Raw genomic sequence first — 18,842 nt, forward strand, 5'->3', positions numbered from 1 at the left:
TTCTGCGGAAAAACCAGGAAGTCTTTGCCTGGTCACACAAAGACATGGATGGGATAGATACTGCAGTTATCAGCCATGTCCTGAACGTTGACAAGAATTTTCCACCAGTGCAACAGAAAAGAAGGCTGCTCGATAAGGATAGATCGAAAGCCTTAAAAGAGGAAGTCGAGAGACTGAAGGAGAATGGGTTCATCAGGGTGGCTTTTTATCCATCGTGGGTCTCTAATGCAGTACTGGTTCCCAAGCCTAACGGCAAATGGCAAACTTGTGTGGATTTCACAGACCTCAATAAAGCCTGCCCAAAGGATTGCTTCCCACTCCCAAGGATCGACCAGCTGGTCGATGCAACTGCAGGACATGAGATCATCTCCTTCATGGATGCATACTCAGGATACAATCAGATCAGTATGCATCCCCCTAATGAGGATCACACTAGCTTTCGGACTGATACAGGGTTATACTGTTATAAAGTAATGCCCATCGGACTGAAAAACGCTGGTGCGACTTACCAGCGATTGGTTAACCACATGTTTAAGGAGTTGATCGGAGTAAACATGGAGGTTTACGTGGACAACATGCTGGTAAAGTCGAAAAAGGCAGAAGGACGTGTAAAGGATTTACAAGAGTGTTTCAACATTCTGAACAAATATCAGATGAAGTTAAATCCTCTTAAATGTTCCTTCAGAGTAGGATCAGGGAAATTTTTGGGGTTCATTGTCAATTCAAGAGGAATCGAGGCCAACCCCGACAAGATAAAAGCCCTGATCGACATGAAATCGCCGATGAAAATCAAGGATGTGCAAAGTTTAACTAGGAGAATTGCCGCACTAAGCAGATTCATTTCCAAGTCGACGGATAAATACGTCCCTTTCTTCAATCTACTTAGAGGCAACAAGAAATTCGAATGGACAGGAGACTGCGAGCAGGCTTTCCATCCTTAAAGGCCCACATGGCACAACCTCCTGTTTTATCAAAACCCATAGACGGAGAAGCTTTGTTCATTTACCTGGCGATCACCGAATTTGCTGCTAGTGCGAGAGGAAGAAGGCGTACAAAAGGCGGTTTACTATGTAAGCAAGAGATTAATCGGAGTCGAATTAAGGTATCCTTCAATCGAAAGATTAGCCTATTGCTTAATCTTGGCCTCAAGGAAGTTACGTCCTTACTTCCAAGCCCATCCCATCATAGTCTTAACTGACCAGCCCCTTCGGCAAGTTCTGCAAAAGCCAGAGGCGGCTGGACGCTTATTAAAATGGGCAGTCGAACTCGGGCAGTTCAATATCACATATTCACCGCGAGCAGCAGTAAAAGAACAAGTCTTGGCTGACCTCATCGCTGAATTCAATGAGCTCCCAGACGACGAGCAGTGCGAAAAACCTAGTGCGCCTGAGCCCCTAGTCAAAGCTCCTTCGTGGAAGTTATTCACGGACGGATCGTCCAACGAATCTCACGCAGGAGCAGGAGTGATATTGATAACGCCAGAAGGGCATCGATTTCACTGCGCTATTAGGTTCGATTTCACCACATCAAACAATGAGGCCGAATATGAGGCACTCCTCACAGGACTAAGGTTAGCCAAAGACATGAATATAAAAGTGCTTGATATCTACAGTGATTCACAGCTGGTAGTGAATCAGGTCTTAGGGGAGTATCAAGCACGGGGCCTCAAAATGTTGGCTTACTTAAACAAAACTAGAGATTTGTTGGCACAATTCGAGAAGTATACCCTCCAGCATATTCCCCGAGATCAGAATTCAAACGCAGATGCCTTAGCCAAACTCGCAAGTATGAAAGACGCTGACACCTTAAATATAGTGCCAGTAGAGAGATTGTGCGAGCCGAGCATACGAGCAGACGAAACCAATATAGAAATCCGGATGGAGGATACATGGATGGCACCCTACTTGGAATATCTTACGAATGGAATACTACCAGCAGATAGAAACAAAGCCAGAACTCTGCAGAGACAGGCTGCTAGGTACATACTAGTCGATGGTGTCCTTTACCGAAGAGGATACTCCATGCCACTGCTCAGATGTATTACACCGGAAAAGGCTAAAGAACTAATGAGGGAAGTACATGAAGGCTTATGTGGGGATCACGCTGGGGGGCAGAGCTTGTCAAAAAAGATTCTGAGGCAGGGTTATTTCTGGCCAACTATGAACGAAGATTCAATGGAGTTTGTGCGAAAATGCGATAAGTGTCAAAGATTTTCGAAGATCCCACGCGCAGCTCCCGACGAATTAAAGCAGATGCAGAGTCCTTGGCCTTTCGCAGTATGGGGTATAGATTTGATTGGATCCCTGCCAACGGGAAAGGGTGGAGTAAAATATGCAGTCGTAGCAGTTGACTACTTCACCAAATGGGCCGAAGCTGAGCCGCTTGCTACCATAACGACCAAGAAAGTTCTTGACTTTGTCATCAAGAACATTGTTTGCCGATATGGTTTGCCTCGAAAAATTGTCTCAGACAACGGCACCCAGTTTGACAGCGACTTATTCACAGACTTCTGCGAAAGACATGGAATCGTCAAAAGCTTTTCTTCAGTCGCACATCCACAAGCAAATGGGCAAGTTGAAGCAGTGAATAAAACAATTAAAGATACCTTGAAGAAAAGGCTCGAAGACGCTAAAGGAGCATGGCCAGAACAGCTGCCTGAAGTACTCTGGTCGTATAGAACTTCTCATCGAACAGCGACAGGTCATACCCCGTTCTCCTTAGCGTACGGGTATGAAGCTATGTTGCTTGTCGAATTAGATCTGCCCTCACATCGAAGAATCACATACGACCAGGATCAGAATAGCCAACTGATGATGGAGTCCCTAGACTCACTTGAAGAGAAATGGGAAAAGCCCAACTCCGAGTAGCTGGGTACCAGCAAAAGGTCGCCCGATATTTTAACTCAAAAGTGAAAGAAAGAAAGTTCAACGTCAGAGATCTAGTACTTCGACGAGTTTTCTTAAACACCTGCAACCCAACTGCTGGAGTACTCGGACCAAACTGGGAAGGACCTTACCAGATTGAAGAAGTCCTTCATCCAGGCACCTACAAGCTTGCACGCTTAAATGGAGATCTCGTTCCACGCTATTGGAACGGAGAACACCTGCGCAAGTATTACCAATAAACAGTCCTTTTTAAAGGACTGGCTTGTATTAATTTTTACTTTTTACAAGCTTTGAAAAAGGGTTAGCCACGTTGTATGGCTAATCGCTTATAAGTGTAATATCTTTTTAAAATCACTCGTAAAGACATGTTTAGTCCATTCTTAATACGAGAATTATAAGGGACTGTGCGCAGCCAGTCATTCTTGCCAACCTTTGTAAATTTATTTTTACAAGTATTTGTTCATTATGTGTGTTGTTTTGCTGTATTATAAGTGTTACATTTCCTACCGAGCAATAATGTTCGCACAGGTCATGGTCAAGGCAAATGACCAAGGACCTAAAGCTACTCGATCACTTGGGGGGCATATAAGGTACATCGATAGCAAAGCATACCAAAAGGTATGTAAACACATGAACAAAATAAGTGAAAGCATGCTACGGTACTTAGAGTATTTTTCAAAATTTATATTTTGTTAAATCAAGCCAAAGTACTATGCTAAGTTCGGTCATGCGAACAGATGTTATAATAGACAGAAATATTATAATATCAAAAGGCATTCTTTTACACCGCGAGTAGTACTATTCAGATGTAATTGTTTAATTAAAAGTAAAAAGTTTCCCTTGCAGCAACAAAAACAAATTGTCTTTACAATACGACCCGTGGGCCGTGAAAACGAAATAAAAAGAGAAAAATTCTTAAGGAGCTGGAGGATCCTGAGGGATGGGAGGAGTGCCTTGGTCGGTCGAAGGACCAGCTTCAGCATCAGCACCATCAATCCCCCCTGCTAGGGAGATCTCTGGAGAGGCAGGTACTTTTGCCTTTTCTTCTTCTCCCAGTCGGATGGCGCACTGCGCCATCAGAGTCCTCTTCAAATGTTCGGATAGGTAGTCGAAGTTAGCCTCCCGGTTATGCTTCCAGAATTCATAGAAGCAGAGGTGAGTGGCCTCCTTGTACTTCTTCAAATTCCTGGCTCCATCCTCCTTGAGCTCCTGCACTCGTTTTTCAAGCTCCCCCGTCTCCTGCCTGCTAGCGATCAGGTCAAGCTCAAGCTGAGCACATGCTTGAGTGTTGAGCTTGGCACTTTCCCTAAACTTTTCCCGGGATTCGTTGGCTTTCTTCAGGGCATCTCGGGCGTACAGAAGCTCCTTGGTGAGAGTAGCTTTGTCCTCGCATAGTTGTTCTTTCTGTTTGGACAGCTCCTTATTCTCCTCAAGCAGCTTGTTGTTGTCAGCCTCAAGTGCTTGCTTAGTCTCGGCAAGCTTGGAGTCAAAGTTCTTTCCCCGAGAAACCAATGCCCTAACACGGCGCCAGCTAGCAGTTAAAGTTAGCAACCCCTGAAGACGGAGAATAAGATAAAGTAAGGACAAGAAATCAGAAATAAATGATAAAGTAACAGGAGATAACTTACGCTGACTATCTCATTCAGCCCTCTATTGACGACCTGATCAACCTCCATGGAGGCAGTTTCAGTAATGGATGTCTGGCTGCGTTTGTGCTTGGAGAGCTTGTATATCCTCTCCCTAGCTGAGCTGAACACGAGGCTGGGCAGGGAGCCTTCGGGCCGAGTTTCCAATGCCTCTTTGTCAGGAGCCTTGGAAGAAGGCTGTGGATCAACAGGAGTGGGAATCGCCTGCTCAGAGGAAGGTGGAGGTGGTGAGTTCTCCTTTGAGGGGGCGGTGACTGGAACATCGTCTGTTCGAGCCTTCTTCGAGGGAGTCTTACTGCTTTCCCCTCGAGCCCTTTTGCTATCCTTCTTTTGGGCAGAAGAAGCAGCAGCAGCCTGGTAGTGCTCAAAAATGTCCTCGGAGTCCATACCTGCACAAAAGGAAGCAACGCAAGCAGTAAGACTAAATGGTCATGCAGGATAAGAGAATGAAAGTAAAAGGATTACAAGTAAAGTACCCGCGCTACAACTACTGGTCATAACATTATTTACTGAACTACCTACTGCCTGGAAGAAATATGAATTTAAGGAGGGAGCATTCTTAAAGTTTCCATCCCCATCAAATAGATGAGAAGGAATTGGCAAATAATTTAAAAGTGAGATTATTATAACGTTTTCATCCAACAAGTCGTCCAAAAGTTTAGTAGGCTCAGCAGCCTTTTGTTTTCCTTTGCCCTCAGGGGCCAAGGGTTTCTCTGTTCGGTGAGGGACGGCAGGTTCCCTGATCGTAACCCCAGTTGGTCTCCTCCGCGGAGGAGACACTTGGGTTTGCTGCTCGGGTTCCACTTCAGCTTGGGCATTATCCATCGAAGGTTCACTCGTCGCTGGTTGGGAATTCCAGAGGCCGGCCAACCTAAGGTTAGCCTCAGTAACTAAAATTTTGACACTCTTATCAGCATTCTGCATGCTGGCTTAGAGTTTCGCCCTTGACTCCATCCCTGGAGTTGGGATTGGACGTAGTCATGGGCCTGGAACACAGTGAAATGTCAAGACATTGTGGCAGAAAAACACTAAGCAAAGAAGCTAATGACGTAAGAATTTTTACCTCCTCGGGTGAAGGCCAAGTTGTCTGCGGCTAAGTCGGGAATAAGGAAGTATTCCTGGTGATGCCTCCCCACATTGGAGATGTGAGTAGTGTCGAACAGGAAAGTGCACCCGGTTTCTTGATGAAAAAAGTGGAAGAACCCCGTGCCTTCTTGGTTAGGGTTGGACTTAAGGTCAAAAAGAAAGTTGATCTCGTGGGGAGTAGGTTCTGGCCATTTTTTAAATTTGTAAAGGATATAGAGTGCAACAAGCATTCTATATCCATTTGGGGTAATTTGGAAGGGGGCAACTCCAAATTAATTTGCCACCCCCTGAAAGAATGAGTGAAGAGGCAAAGTGGTGCCTACCTCAATATGAAACCGCGACCAGGCGCTGTAGGCCCTGCCTGGCAGGTTGGCCCTCTGGTCGAGGGAAGGTCTAACCAGGGTCACCCCTGTCAGTTTATACTTATTTAAGTAGTTGGCGATCATCCTGATCATCACTCTACTCTGGGGAACAACATGCCACTCGACATCCGACTGAGCAGCATGTCAAGGACAGGCATGCCTTTGTACATTGGCGTCGGGAACGTTTTCGCCTCGAACACTGGTCGATGGGGCATCAGCAGTAGGCTGGCATGAGGAGTTAGGCATTTTGCCTTTTTGAGCTTTAATTTGTGTTCGAGCCATTCTTTGGGTTGGAACTGGAGAAGTGTTTAGGTTAAGGCGAGAGAAAGGGATATCTGGTATCAGAGTAGAGGGGTTTTCTTCGCCTTCAAGCAGCTCAGCTAAGAGGTCATCTTCAATGGGTCTTTCTCCTCTCCAAGGGTCTTGCATATGAACTGCAAACAGACAAAGGAGGAGATAAGACACATAGCCTGGGGAGTTACGTGGGAGATTGGGATAACATTGCTCGCGTCTATTGACCAGCAACATCCTACCCATACACTAAGTTTGGTGCTAGCAGTTTGAAAAACGGATCAAAAAGGAAATAAAACGTTTTTTGAAAAGAAACTTTTTCAACTCCTAAAGGGTGGGAAAAAACCCTGTTTTTTCAACTAGCTTAAAGATCGAATTTTTACGTCGATCTTGCACCCTAAACCTATGATCCTTACTATCGAACTAACTCCTAACTTATATAAAGTAGAAATACACTCTCTTACTAAGTATCAGATGGTTTATACAAAATCCTCATAAATTTCTACTTAAGAACGCAGGAAATCACAGAGCACGGTAACAACATGCATGGCATCACGAAAAGTTTGGAAGACTAAGAGAATACCTGGGCAAAGGTTGGAGATTCAGAAAAATAAAAATTTCGAGTCGGAAAGGTCTTCGACAGGACGTCTGAATTGTTTCGAAATTCTGGGCTCCAGAGCAAAGTTCTTGAGCAAAGGATTATAAGAGAGATAAAAAGGTTACTTATAAAGGCTGAAGTATAGAAAAAAGTGGCAATCATGACTTTCCCATTTTCAAAACGTGGGGGAGTGTATAAGCCGTCAAATTGGTTTCTTGAAAACTGAAAAGGCTTGATTAGACATAATTATGTCACGGTTTTCAAAAACGCACGAAGACTCTGACAGATTTCGTGGGGCATATGAACGGTTGTTTCCCTAAAGTTTCTTTATTGCTGGTCGCATTAAACAAACTTGGGGGGCAAATGTTGTCCAAAAAACAAGCATGGATGACATGGCAGACATTTGGTACACGTGGCTGACACCTGGCAGAATTCTTGTTCGACCATCGACCAGAAAGATGTCTGTGGCGCAACGCTCAATCGTTATATACGACCAGCTTGGTCGTATACTCGTTATATTTGGAGAAAATCTTATGCAGTTATGATCATATCTGAAATTATCTCCCATGATTTCCCGAGTATCCGGTTATTTAGGAAAGAATATCTGTAACAAATTAATGTAATCTTCCTTGAGCCTATAAATAGAGAAAAATGGCTCAAGGAAGAGACTTTTGGCTTTCTAATTACTGGAGATTAGAGATTTACGAGTGAATTAGAGCTATCACATTCGATATATTGTTTTTTTCTTCAGAGGTTGGTGAAACTCATTGAACCCTAGTTCTTTGATCACTCCTTTGAAATATTATATCAATAATAGCTCAAGTGGACGTAGGTTATTACCAGATTCTGGGGCCGAACCACTATAAATTCTTGTGTGCTTTACTGTTTTTGTCATTATTCTCATTTCAACATATCTGTCCACATCAAGCATTTTTTACTCCGTGTCAGTTGACCAAAATCAGGGTCAACAACACATGTTTCACATTTCCCATAGTTTTTAATATTGCATGCAATCATACCACATTTTACTACTATTTTCATGGTTGAAAAACCTATATGAGAAAGTATAAGATGCCACAAAAATAAAGAATCATACTCAACAATATAAGCGGAATTAGCATTTTTATTTATAACATTGAAAGTGACATCATTGGTGCACAACTTGACCATACCCTCACAATAGTATCCATTTCCCAAAAATACATTGGACTTGGTAAGAATAAGTTTACCGGACTCAAAAACGACCTTAATGCCGGGCTTGCCAAGAAAATATCCACTTTCCAAATTTTTACTCATTTCGGGAACATAAAATACATTCACTAATGTGACTTTCTTGGTGGAGGTGAAAAATACTTCAATGGTACCTTTGCCAAGTACCTTGGATTTTTCCTCATTGCCTATTTGAGTCTCATGGTTTCCCTTTGACTTTTCAAAGGTCTTGAACAATGATTTGTCATAGGTGACATGGACGGTGGCACATGTGTCATATTACCACCCTTTCACCTTGCCTTGGACCGCATTCACCTCATTAAGGGCAGCAACTATATTCTCCTCTTGAGTTGCATTCACCTTAGGTCCTTGTTGGTCTTTCTATGCCTACACTCTCTAGCATAGTGACCATTTTTCCCACACATAGAAAGGACCTCTCTCGCCCTTAAGCTTGTTTTGGTTGGTTTTTGGAGCCAAAGATGTCTCATTACCCTTCTTGCCCTTCCCTTTATTTTTGGGATGTTTTGGTTGTGACACTGGATTTACTTTGGAAGTCTCTCCATTAGACCCCTCCACAATTTTGTCTCTACATATCGATTCCTCCTCGATTCGAATATGTTTTTGGATTTCCTCCAAATAATAATCCTCATTTTTATGAAGGATTCTTTTCTTATAGCTCCTCCAAGTTGGTGGTAATTTTGCCACTATTGCACCAACTTGAAAGGCCTCGGGAAGCTCAATCTTTAAAACTTTCAATTTGTTAACAATTATTTTAAGCTCATGAATTTGAAGAAGAATAAGTTTATCACCAAACAAATTGAAATCAATGTATTGAGAAATCAAAAACTTTTTGATACCCTTCTCTTCCACCTTGAATTTTGTCTCAAGTGCATCCCAAATCTCCTTTGTTGACTTGGTCTCGGTATAGAGGTCATAGAGCCTATCGGATAGGGCGTTGAGGATATGACCCCTACAAAGAAGATTTTCCTCCTCTCTCTTCCTTCTTTTCTCCACTTCCTCGGGAGTGTCTTTGTCGAATGGCGCCGGGAAAGGTCCAAGGGTGGACTCTAGGATGTAAGCGATCTTGAGAGTGGTTAAGAGAAACCTCACCTTGTCTTGCCACTTAGTGAAATTGGATCCATCAAACCTATCCAACCTCACTAGGTCTTGGTTCATGATTTTGATAGTCTCAACTTCCATTGAAACAAACAAAAGGGTAAGCTTTTGAATGTTAGAAAATAATATGTTGCCTCAATGGAAAATATGTGAACTATTACAACTTTAGACAAAATAGTACAAATAAAGCAAAGATTGATTAAATAAGATTACAACTCTATGACTAAAAATTACAAATAAAATAAGAGAAGAAGTAGAAGAAGACAATAGAGAAATACAACTCTAAACAAAATATACAAATAAAGTAATAGTGTTGAAACAAAAGAAATAAAGGATTACAACTCTAAATAAGAAATACAAGTAAATAGAAAAAGATGAATAAGATGAAAAGCAATTGTAGAAAAAGAAATAACAAGAACAAGAAAGGACGAACACTCTCACTCAAACCACCAAAGTGAAGAGCATTGGTGTAACGCCCTAAACTCCACGAACCATTACGGTGTGCCTTGTAAACAGTGCTAAACTCGCTAATCGAGTCATTTGGCCAAAATCGTGTAACTAAATATGATTAGCGATTTAGGGATTAAAAATTTCGATTAAGATGTAACGTTTCACTAGAACGTTTACTGTATACATTGGGATCCCAAAAATATAATTTAAAGGTTTATTATAACAAAATATTTACAACCGGTCGAGCAGTTGCATATGTACACATCGTCACCTAAGCTCTCCAACTCAAGGATGGTCCAGCTTTCTTTTGCCTTTACCTGCACCACAAAGCACCCGTGAGTCGAAGCCCAGCAAGAAAACCCAATATGCTCATGAACAATCATATCATGATATCAAATCATATCTGGCATGCCTAGCAAACATAGCTTTATTCAAGCATGCAAATAAATTCAAACAATGCTGGGGAATCAAGGATAAGAAATCTTGCCCTCCTGATTGGATGACTATCAAGTCAATCATAATCAGATGAGTGATTTAACACTAGAGGTTCCTGTAAACCATACTGAGTGACTGACATGCAAGTCACTACGGGGCTCAATACCCAAAGCCATGCAAATGATGATCAGAATGATCATACAGAGCTTATAGTCCTGAACATATGAGTGAATATCACTTTGAGGTTCTGTTAAACCATAATGAGTGACTGACAAGCAAGTCACTATGGGGCTCGGTGCCCATAGCCGTGTAACGAAACCGTTACTTGGGCTTTCTTGCAATGGCTCTATCAGATGAGTGACTGATGGGTAGTCACTAGCTTAAAAAATAAGTGACTGATGGGTAAGCCACACAAGCGCTTTTAGTTTTCATCGAACTTGAGGTCGGTCCGGCATTAACGCTCTTCTGAGTCATTTAATGCAGATGTCGATTAGATCTAATCTTTATTGGCTTGCGTTGAACACGCTAAGGCCGTCCTGACTTATGAGTTAGCACTGTGTGACCAGTGTCCAGTACCACTGCTGAACCTGACTAATGAGTCACAGCTTCACAGTTGATACTGACACATTTGCCAATTCTGACTAATTAGTCAGTGCCATGCACAAGTAAGCAATGCTACCAAGTATATGTCATATGTTGAATATTCAAGCGTAGGGCATTCAGCATGCTTACTTAACAGTTGCTAGCATAATTATGATCATGCACAAACACAGAGACTCAAGCTCTGATCATTCTCATAGTCAATATTCATGGCATGCCCTAATCACATGTTTCTCGTGCATCACATGCATCACACTTATTCACCCAGGATGCCTTAATAATAACCATACACAAATGAGCAAGATTGCTAAGCATTCAATATGCTATCAATGTCCACATTTAAGCATCCAACATGCATCAAGAATAACCATGCATGTCACATATGGGGTGCAGTTTTCTTACCTTGGGTTCGAGCAAGAATTAGTAAAACAACAACCCTTGAGAACGATCAATCCTTTGATCCTTTAGTGGTCACCTAGTCATAACCAAATATGGAATCCCATCAATAAAATAAATCATAAAAAGGTTTATAATCTAAAACCTCACTCCCGGGATCCATCCCGCACTCTCGGGACTCATAATCTATCCAAACAGGGTAGTGGAACCATCCCCCGAGCCCCCAAAATCATCCAAAACCCCAAAAATATGTTTGCTGGAAATTTCACTAGCACTGGGGCGCTGCCTAATGGCGCTGGGGCACTGCCCCAAAGTCAAAGATGCTCGAAACCTGCCCTGCCTAGCGTTGGGGCGCCATCAGTAGACCAGAAACTTTTCTGGTTTCCCTCGCGATTTCCCCCTGAAACCAAGCCTCAAAACCAATCCCAAACTTCACCCAAATATCCAATTCAACCCCTAAACTTCATCCACAACACACCCTCATCAAAACCCCAGCAATCAAACTCAAGAAATTCTATGAATTCTCACAACTAACACCTCAAATTCTCAACTGAACAACCATAAGGAAAATTAGAGTATAGCCTATATTCAAGGATGAATTATTACCTCAAGCTTGATTTAGACCCCCTTCAATGGTTGAACCAAGGTCCTAAGCCCTCAAGCCTTGCTCTCCTAGCTTGTTACCTCAAATTGGCTCTCAAAAATTGAAAGGAAGAAGGAGGGAAGAACATGTAAGGGAGAGAGAGATGAGGATGATAAGGGTGCTCTGTTTTTTTTCTAACATTCTCTATAGCTTTCTAAACTCAAAGGGCTGATATATATCTTAGGGGTGAAAAGACCATTTTGCCCCTAGGTCAAATAAAGGCTTCTAAAAACTCCCAAGGGTAAAATTGTCCTTTCCCGCCTATCTCGTTAATTATAATTAACACCCTCCAATTCCCGTTATTCCCAATATTCTCAAATACCAATAATTCATATCCCGTTGCCCCTTTAATTCCCGGGAACGTTCTAATCACCAAATTACCCCGAGACTCACTCCGAGCCCCGAACTTAATCCCGTTATGACTAGACCGAAAACTTGCATTCCATGACCGTCTCATGTCGAATGGCTCGAACCAATCCACACATTATGTGGTATTATTTATAATTCACCCACATGCATGAAAATACACAATCACACCCTCAACGGGCCAAATTACCAAAATGCCCTTATAATTAAATGTGAACCCATATGCATGCATTTATCATCATATAATAATATAATTCACATAAACATGCATATAATCATTTAATAACATGATAAATCAATTATTGCCCTCCCGGCGTCCTAATCAAGGTCCTAAACCTTATTAGGAAATTTGGGGCATTACAATTGGGGATCACCAACTTGAACAAGGCTTACAACATTTGTCCAAAAGTTTAGTTCCCCCTATCTCAAGCACTAAGTGAACTCTCACAATTAGGAAATAGCTCTCTAGAATAATCAAACCTTTAGGTGTTTTCTAGCCAAGTGTTTAGTGGATAGAAAAAATCGTGTCTTACAAGTAAGCAATAGGCTCTCATTTATAGAGTTTTGAGACACCCTTTGAATTTCAAATTCCACCAACCCCCATGGTTGTTACCAATGTTTAATTAGATGTTTATGGAATTAAAAAGAAGTTTTGGGAGTTACATGAGTTGTTGGAACCGTTCAAAAATGAAATGGAAAAATGGCCTTGGCTGTCAGCCTCACTGGTCGTGACCAGAGCCATTACTGGTCATGGCCGTGAGCCTCTATAGAGTCCAAGAACTTTACTTAGCTAGTTAGATAGTAGTAGTAATAGTAATAGCTAGTAGTAGTTGTAGTATGTTTATGACTGTGGATTTTGGTTCAAGCCGGGACTTAGTTGGAAATTCCTAGCAATAGTTATGGATTTTATAAGTTTAACCTATAGTTTAAGAATATTAATTATAACATAAGGTTTGATTAATATTGCTGGTTATTAATATGATAATTATTATAACCTAAGGTTTAGATAGAGCTAATAAGAATATGACACTTGTCATGAGCATGGTTATTCCTAAGGTTTAGATAGAGCCAATAGGAATATGACACTTGTCATATGTATGATTATTAAGGAATTATTATTTTAATGATAAAATAAGGGAAATATAAGACTTAGTCTTCACCAAAATTTGTTAGGAGCATGATATTTGTCACAATTTTATTTATTTGAGATTTAGATAATTAAATAGATTTTTCGTACTTTTAGGGTACTGTAACTTCCGACCTATTTTTGACCAGTTATGTTATGAATTTCGAAAAATAGTGTTTCTAGAAAGTTGTAGATAATTGAATTAGCTTTCTAACGGTATAAAGAGATTCTAAATCGGAGTCCTACAGCTCCAGATATATTTATTTTACTGCAGGTGAGTTTAGAGTTACGAGATTTAGGGAGTTAGAAGTTAGGATTCTATTTGTTTTTAATTTTAAAAAAATTAAGCTTTGACTCCTTAAACCTCTCTTTGAACAATTTGACCAAGTCCTAAGCCTTTGGCCGAGGAATATTCAAATATTTTCAATTAAATTCATTATTTTTATTCAAAGCCAAAAAGAAGATTTTTTATTCCTAGAACTCCATAAATAGGACCTAGAACCAAGCCTTTTCATTCATTCTTCAAGCATTGATCAGAGCCTTCCAGGTGCTAGTGAGACTATAGAGTGATAAACACTTGGATTGGGGTTATAAGATTAATCATTATAAGCTTAATAAACACTTGGGAAGTAAGGTTATAGTGTATTTCAGTTTTGAGGTATAGTTCGGTCATAGAAGCATTCAAGGTATTCCTAATTCTAGTTCCTTTCTGTATTGATTCTTATAGTTTTTCTCTACTCAAATCCTAACTCAGTATTCTTTATTCTTGATTAGGCATCTAAGTTCTTCGAACTTGAGATTTCTTGTTGGTCAGTATCTTCTCGATGGTTTAGTTCATTCCTCTTCATCTCTTTCTTTTAGAAAACTCACCTCTCTATTAATGGTTTTTAGGAGTGTTCCAAAATCCTGATCTTGTTCTCACATCCCGGTTTTTGGTAAGGAAAATATGATAGTTTTATATGCTTATATGTTATGTTGATATGTTATGATAAGTTATGCTATAGTATGTTATGTTATGTTTTCTTATGTTTCATGGTTATGATTTACCCTACCTCAGATATTAGACAGGGGACGTAGATGGGTTATTATAAACCTACCATGTGATCTAACCTACCTCAAATATTAGAAAGGGGACGTAGATGGTTTATCACATGTTTTAATGGCCATTAATAGTATAGTCTTATATGATGTACGTCTTTTTAGATATATGCTATATGTTTATAGCTTATAGTTATGTGTATGATTATGTGTCATGCTTGTAGTAGATTTTCCTTGCTGGGCATTAGGCTCATTCCTTTATGTTTATATGTGTAGGAAAATAGTTATGGCGGCGGAAAGATTCTTGACAGCTTGGGGATGTGTATTGAGGCAGGATGGAATCGGTGGATTGCGCGTTCGATTCGAGGATGAAGTATTTAAGTCTTTTAGTTATGATTTCTATGTATTATTTTTTCTGCACTTAATTTTGTAACCAATTTATTTAAGTTATGTTTTGTTTTCAAAACAATGGGATCCCATATCCTAAATGAATTTTTATGTATTTAACCTTTACTTTACCGTTTTTAAATAAAGTTATGGTTATTTCATATGTACGTTTTCTTAAGATTAGTATAGTAGTCATTAATGGTCTAAAGTCTAGAATATTTGGGTCATTACAGCCTCTGTTCCACAGGTCGCGACCACAACCCATTTTCAGCACATATTTTTGTGCAATTTTCCAAACGGTTCCAAACAACTCCCAATTGATTTTGTAATCCCCAAACACATTATTTGGGTTAAAACCAAGTCTCCAACAACCCTTTCACTTATGGCTTTGAGAAATTCAAATCAAAATTGTGTAACAACAAATCTACACAATAATGGGGAATATTTGGAAGTTACAAATTTGTTACTGAAATTGTAACTCTCAAATATGTTACACATTTGAATACTACACACTATCCAAATGTTGTAACTCTCATTTGTATGTTACAACATTTGTCACGTTTATTTAATCTAACCATTATATTATAAAACAATATAATAATTTCTTGCCTCTTCAAACAAAATTAAGCAACATAATTTATTTACCATTAGTTGTTTTCTCTAAATCCCTAATACAACATATTTACTTTATAAAATAATACATTAAGCATTTTCTAATTTCTCATAAAATAATAATTTCATTTATTATTTAAATAGTATAAAAAATGTGACAGAATTTGTAGCTATTTAGAATAACTAAATACGTTTCTTATTTCCTTTATAAAATAATTTTACTAATCTCTAAAAAAAACTGCATGTTTTTAAATATGAAAATTCATAAATAAAGTATGGAAAAACTACATTTTCATATATATTATTTAAGACCTAATTTATTGGGGTGTATGACTTATTTATCTTAAATAAAATAATCATTTTTTCTTAATAACTCAAAGTTTCAGCAACTAATAATTTGTTTAAAAATCACAAATGGATTTAAACCATAATCTTTTCAAATTTTAAATAAATAAAAACTGCACACAAATAATAGTGTGAAAAATACATATTTACATTTTAAGAATATCACAATCATCATATACATAGCTTATGGTTTATTTTATTTAATACACTAGTTTTACTTATCTGATTTAAAAGTCTTTTCTTACTATTAACCAAAAATTCCAGCAACTATTTAATTAATTAAAACCACAAGCTTGGATAAAAACTATATTTTCTTTCATGAAATATACAAAAAATCTCCATGTATTAGTTTGATAAAAACACCATTGTCATAAGAAATAATATGCTCTTTTATTTACTTAAAAACAAATACCACCTTGAGGAATCATATGTGCATTTCAAAACATTAATTTACCATTATCACCACAAATTATTAAAAAAAAAAACAAGCACAATTAAAATAAAAACAACTTTTAATCATGTTTCACCACAACAATTTTCATTTTTAATGACTCTCTATAATGACTTACACCAATGGTGTAAGACATTAAAAGTATTCAGGGATATTTTAAGTCTAATCGTGTAAGTCATTAAAATTTCATGTTTATGACTAAGTGGGTAAGTCATTAAAAGTGGTGGGAGGCGTTAATTAGAATAAATTAAAAAAATTCAAAATAAAATAATTAATTTATAAAATATCATATTTTGGGAGACATCTAACGTTTCCCCTTGGTAGAGTCTCCACGTCTACCACGGGAAGACGTTAGAGGCCTCCCCTAAATATAACATGTGTTTCCTTCTTCTTCCTCGAGCCACATGAACCAGAGGCAATTAACAGCGATTTGGGGTGATTTCTGGTGCGTTTTTGGGCTATTTGAGATCCGATTTTTACCACTTTTGGGATCTTAAAACTAATTTCAGGTATGTTTTTAAGATTAAATGAATGTATAATAGTTAGGATAATGTTTTTGTTTATTTTCTTTAATTATTAGTGGGTTAATATTGAGTTTTTAGGGTTTTTGTATGTTGCAGTTTTGGGTGAATTCTGGCTCAATAAAGTTAATTTCAAGCATATTTGAGGTAAGATTTCAATATTAAAACAATGCATTATAGTTAGAATGATAGAAAGAATCATTTTTGTGCATTTTTTTATATGATTTGTGGGTTTATTAGAAATATTTGTTTAAAGTATGAAAAATAATTTTAATGAAGATTTGAGATACACAATTGTTTAGTTTTAAGATGATACCACATTATTTACTATTTTTAATTTTTTTTACTATTTAATTCGAAAATTATTTTTTTTTTAATTAATATTTTAGGTTGATTAAGTATATATATGTCTAAAATAAGGAAAATAATTTAATTTTAATTGTACATACTAAATTTCATGTATAGATATAAGTAATTCAAGTATACATGTTTATGATTTTTTTTATTTATATTATTATTTAATTCAAAAATTATATATATTTGTATATATATTAAATATTTTATTAACATTTAAGTAGGTTGATTATATATATTATGTTTTATTTATTTATTTAGTAATATTTTATTTATTAATTAATTTAATTTTGTAGGTTGTGGTTATAACTAGAGAGATTTTTTGTAGAGTCCAAGAACTTTACTTAGTTAGTTAGATAGTAGTATTATAGTAATAATAGTATTATCTTTATGACTGTGGATTTTTGGTTCAAACCGGGATTTATTTGGACACTCATAGTAACACTTGTAGATTTTCTAAGTTTAACCTATAGTTTAAGAATATTAATTTTAACCTAAGGTTTGATTAATATGACTGATACTGAGGGTAATATTTATTATATTATAAGGTTTAGATAAGACCCAATAAGATAATAGCACATGTCATGTGTATATTTAATAATGATTAAGTATTTTTGGGGAATAAATCTATTAAGGTTAAAATTTGAATACCCTAGGGTCAGTCAGCAGCTTTGAAAACATTAGAAGGCTTAGTCAAGGCTGTTTACTCAATTTAAATTAAGCTAAAAATGTGTAATTTCGTGTTTAAATATTCAGCGTATGCTGATATATCGCAGCTATAGGGGGCGATATATCACAGCACGAAGATACGAAAAACACGAAACGTTGCACGATTGCCTCGAGCATACTGGCCCAGGCGATATATCGCCTACAGGGGGTGATATATCGCCTCTCTCAACATATTTTGAAAGTTTTCAAAAACGTTCTCCATTCAAACCTTCAACCTCTTGATAAGTCCAGCATCTTTTTGAACGAGTCTTCAGCCTCTGCTGAACGATAATTCAAATGTTTTTCACTTAAAAAGCCATTATTTTTATTCAAGTTAAATGAAGATCTCTTCATTCCTAAACTCTATAAATAGGACCTAGTACCCAGCCATTTATTCATCTATTACTCTAAGTTCAGAGGCTGCAAGTTGCTAGGTTAGTGTGAGAGTGTAAACACTTAGGTTGGGAATTATAAGCTTGATCACTATAAGCTTACCAAACACTTGGGAAGTAAGGTTCTATTCACATTTCGGTTCAAGGTGTAGATTGGTCATAGAAGTACTCAAGGTATCCCAAACTCTAGTCCATTTCTGTATTATTTTCTTTAAAGTTCTCATAGTCTTCTACTCATTCTAACCTTATTCCTATTCTTGGTTAGGAAATCCAAGTTCTTAAGCACAAGGTTTTTGGTAAGTATATTTTGATATTATAGTTCCCTCATCACTTTCATCCCTTTTTCTTCAATATACTCACCCTATTATAAATGGTTTTTAGGAGTGTTCCAAGGTCCCAAATCAGTTCTCATATCCCGGTTATTTTGGTAAGGAAAATAGGATAGGATTTATGTGTTATATGCTTTTATATGTTATCTTATGATTTTATGTTATGTAATATGTTGTGTTAAGTATGATTGTAGACTTGGGCATATGACCTATATGACTAACAAGCCCCAAATAGATTATGGGCATATGACTTGCTTAGCTAGCAAGACCCCACTAATCTAATGGGCATATGACTTGCTTAGTTTATGGGACCCCAAGTAATAATGGCCATTATAGTATGTATGTGACATAAGTGTTATGGTATGTTTTTATGTTGCATTATGAATTTTTATGTATATGGCTATATGTTAGATTTTCCTTGCTGGGCATTAGGCTCATTCCTTTTATGTTTATATGTGCAGGAAAATAGCTATAGTGGCGGGAAAGGTTCGTGGAT

This window comes from Humulus lupulus, chromosome 3 (genome assembly GCF_963169125.1).
Source record: "Humulus lupulus chromosome 3, drHumLupu1.1, whole genome shotgun sequence".
In the NCBI taxonomy this organism is placed as follows: domain Eukaryota; kingdom Viridiplantae; phylum Streptophyta; class Magnoliopsida; order Rosales; family Cannabaceae; genus Humulus; species Humulus lupulus.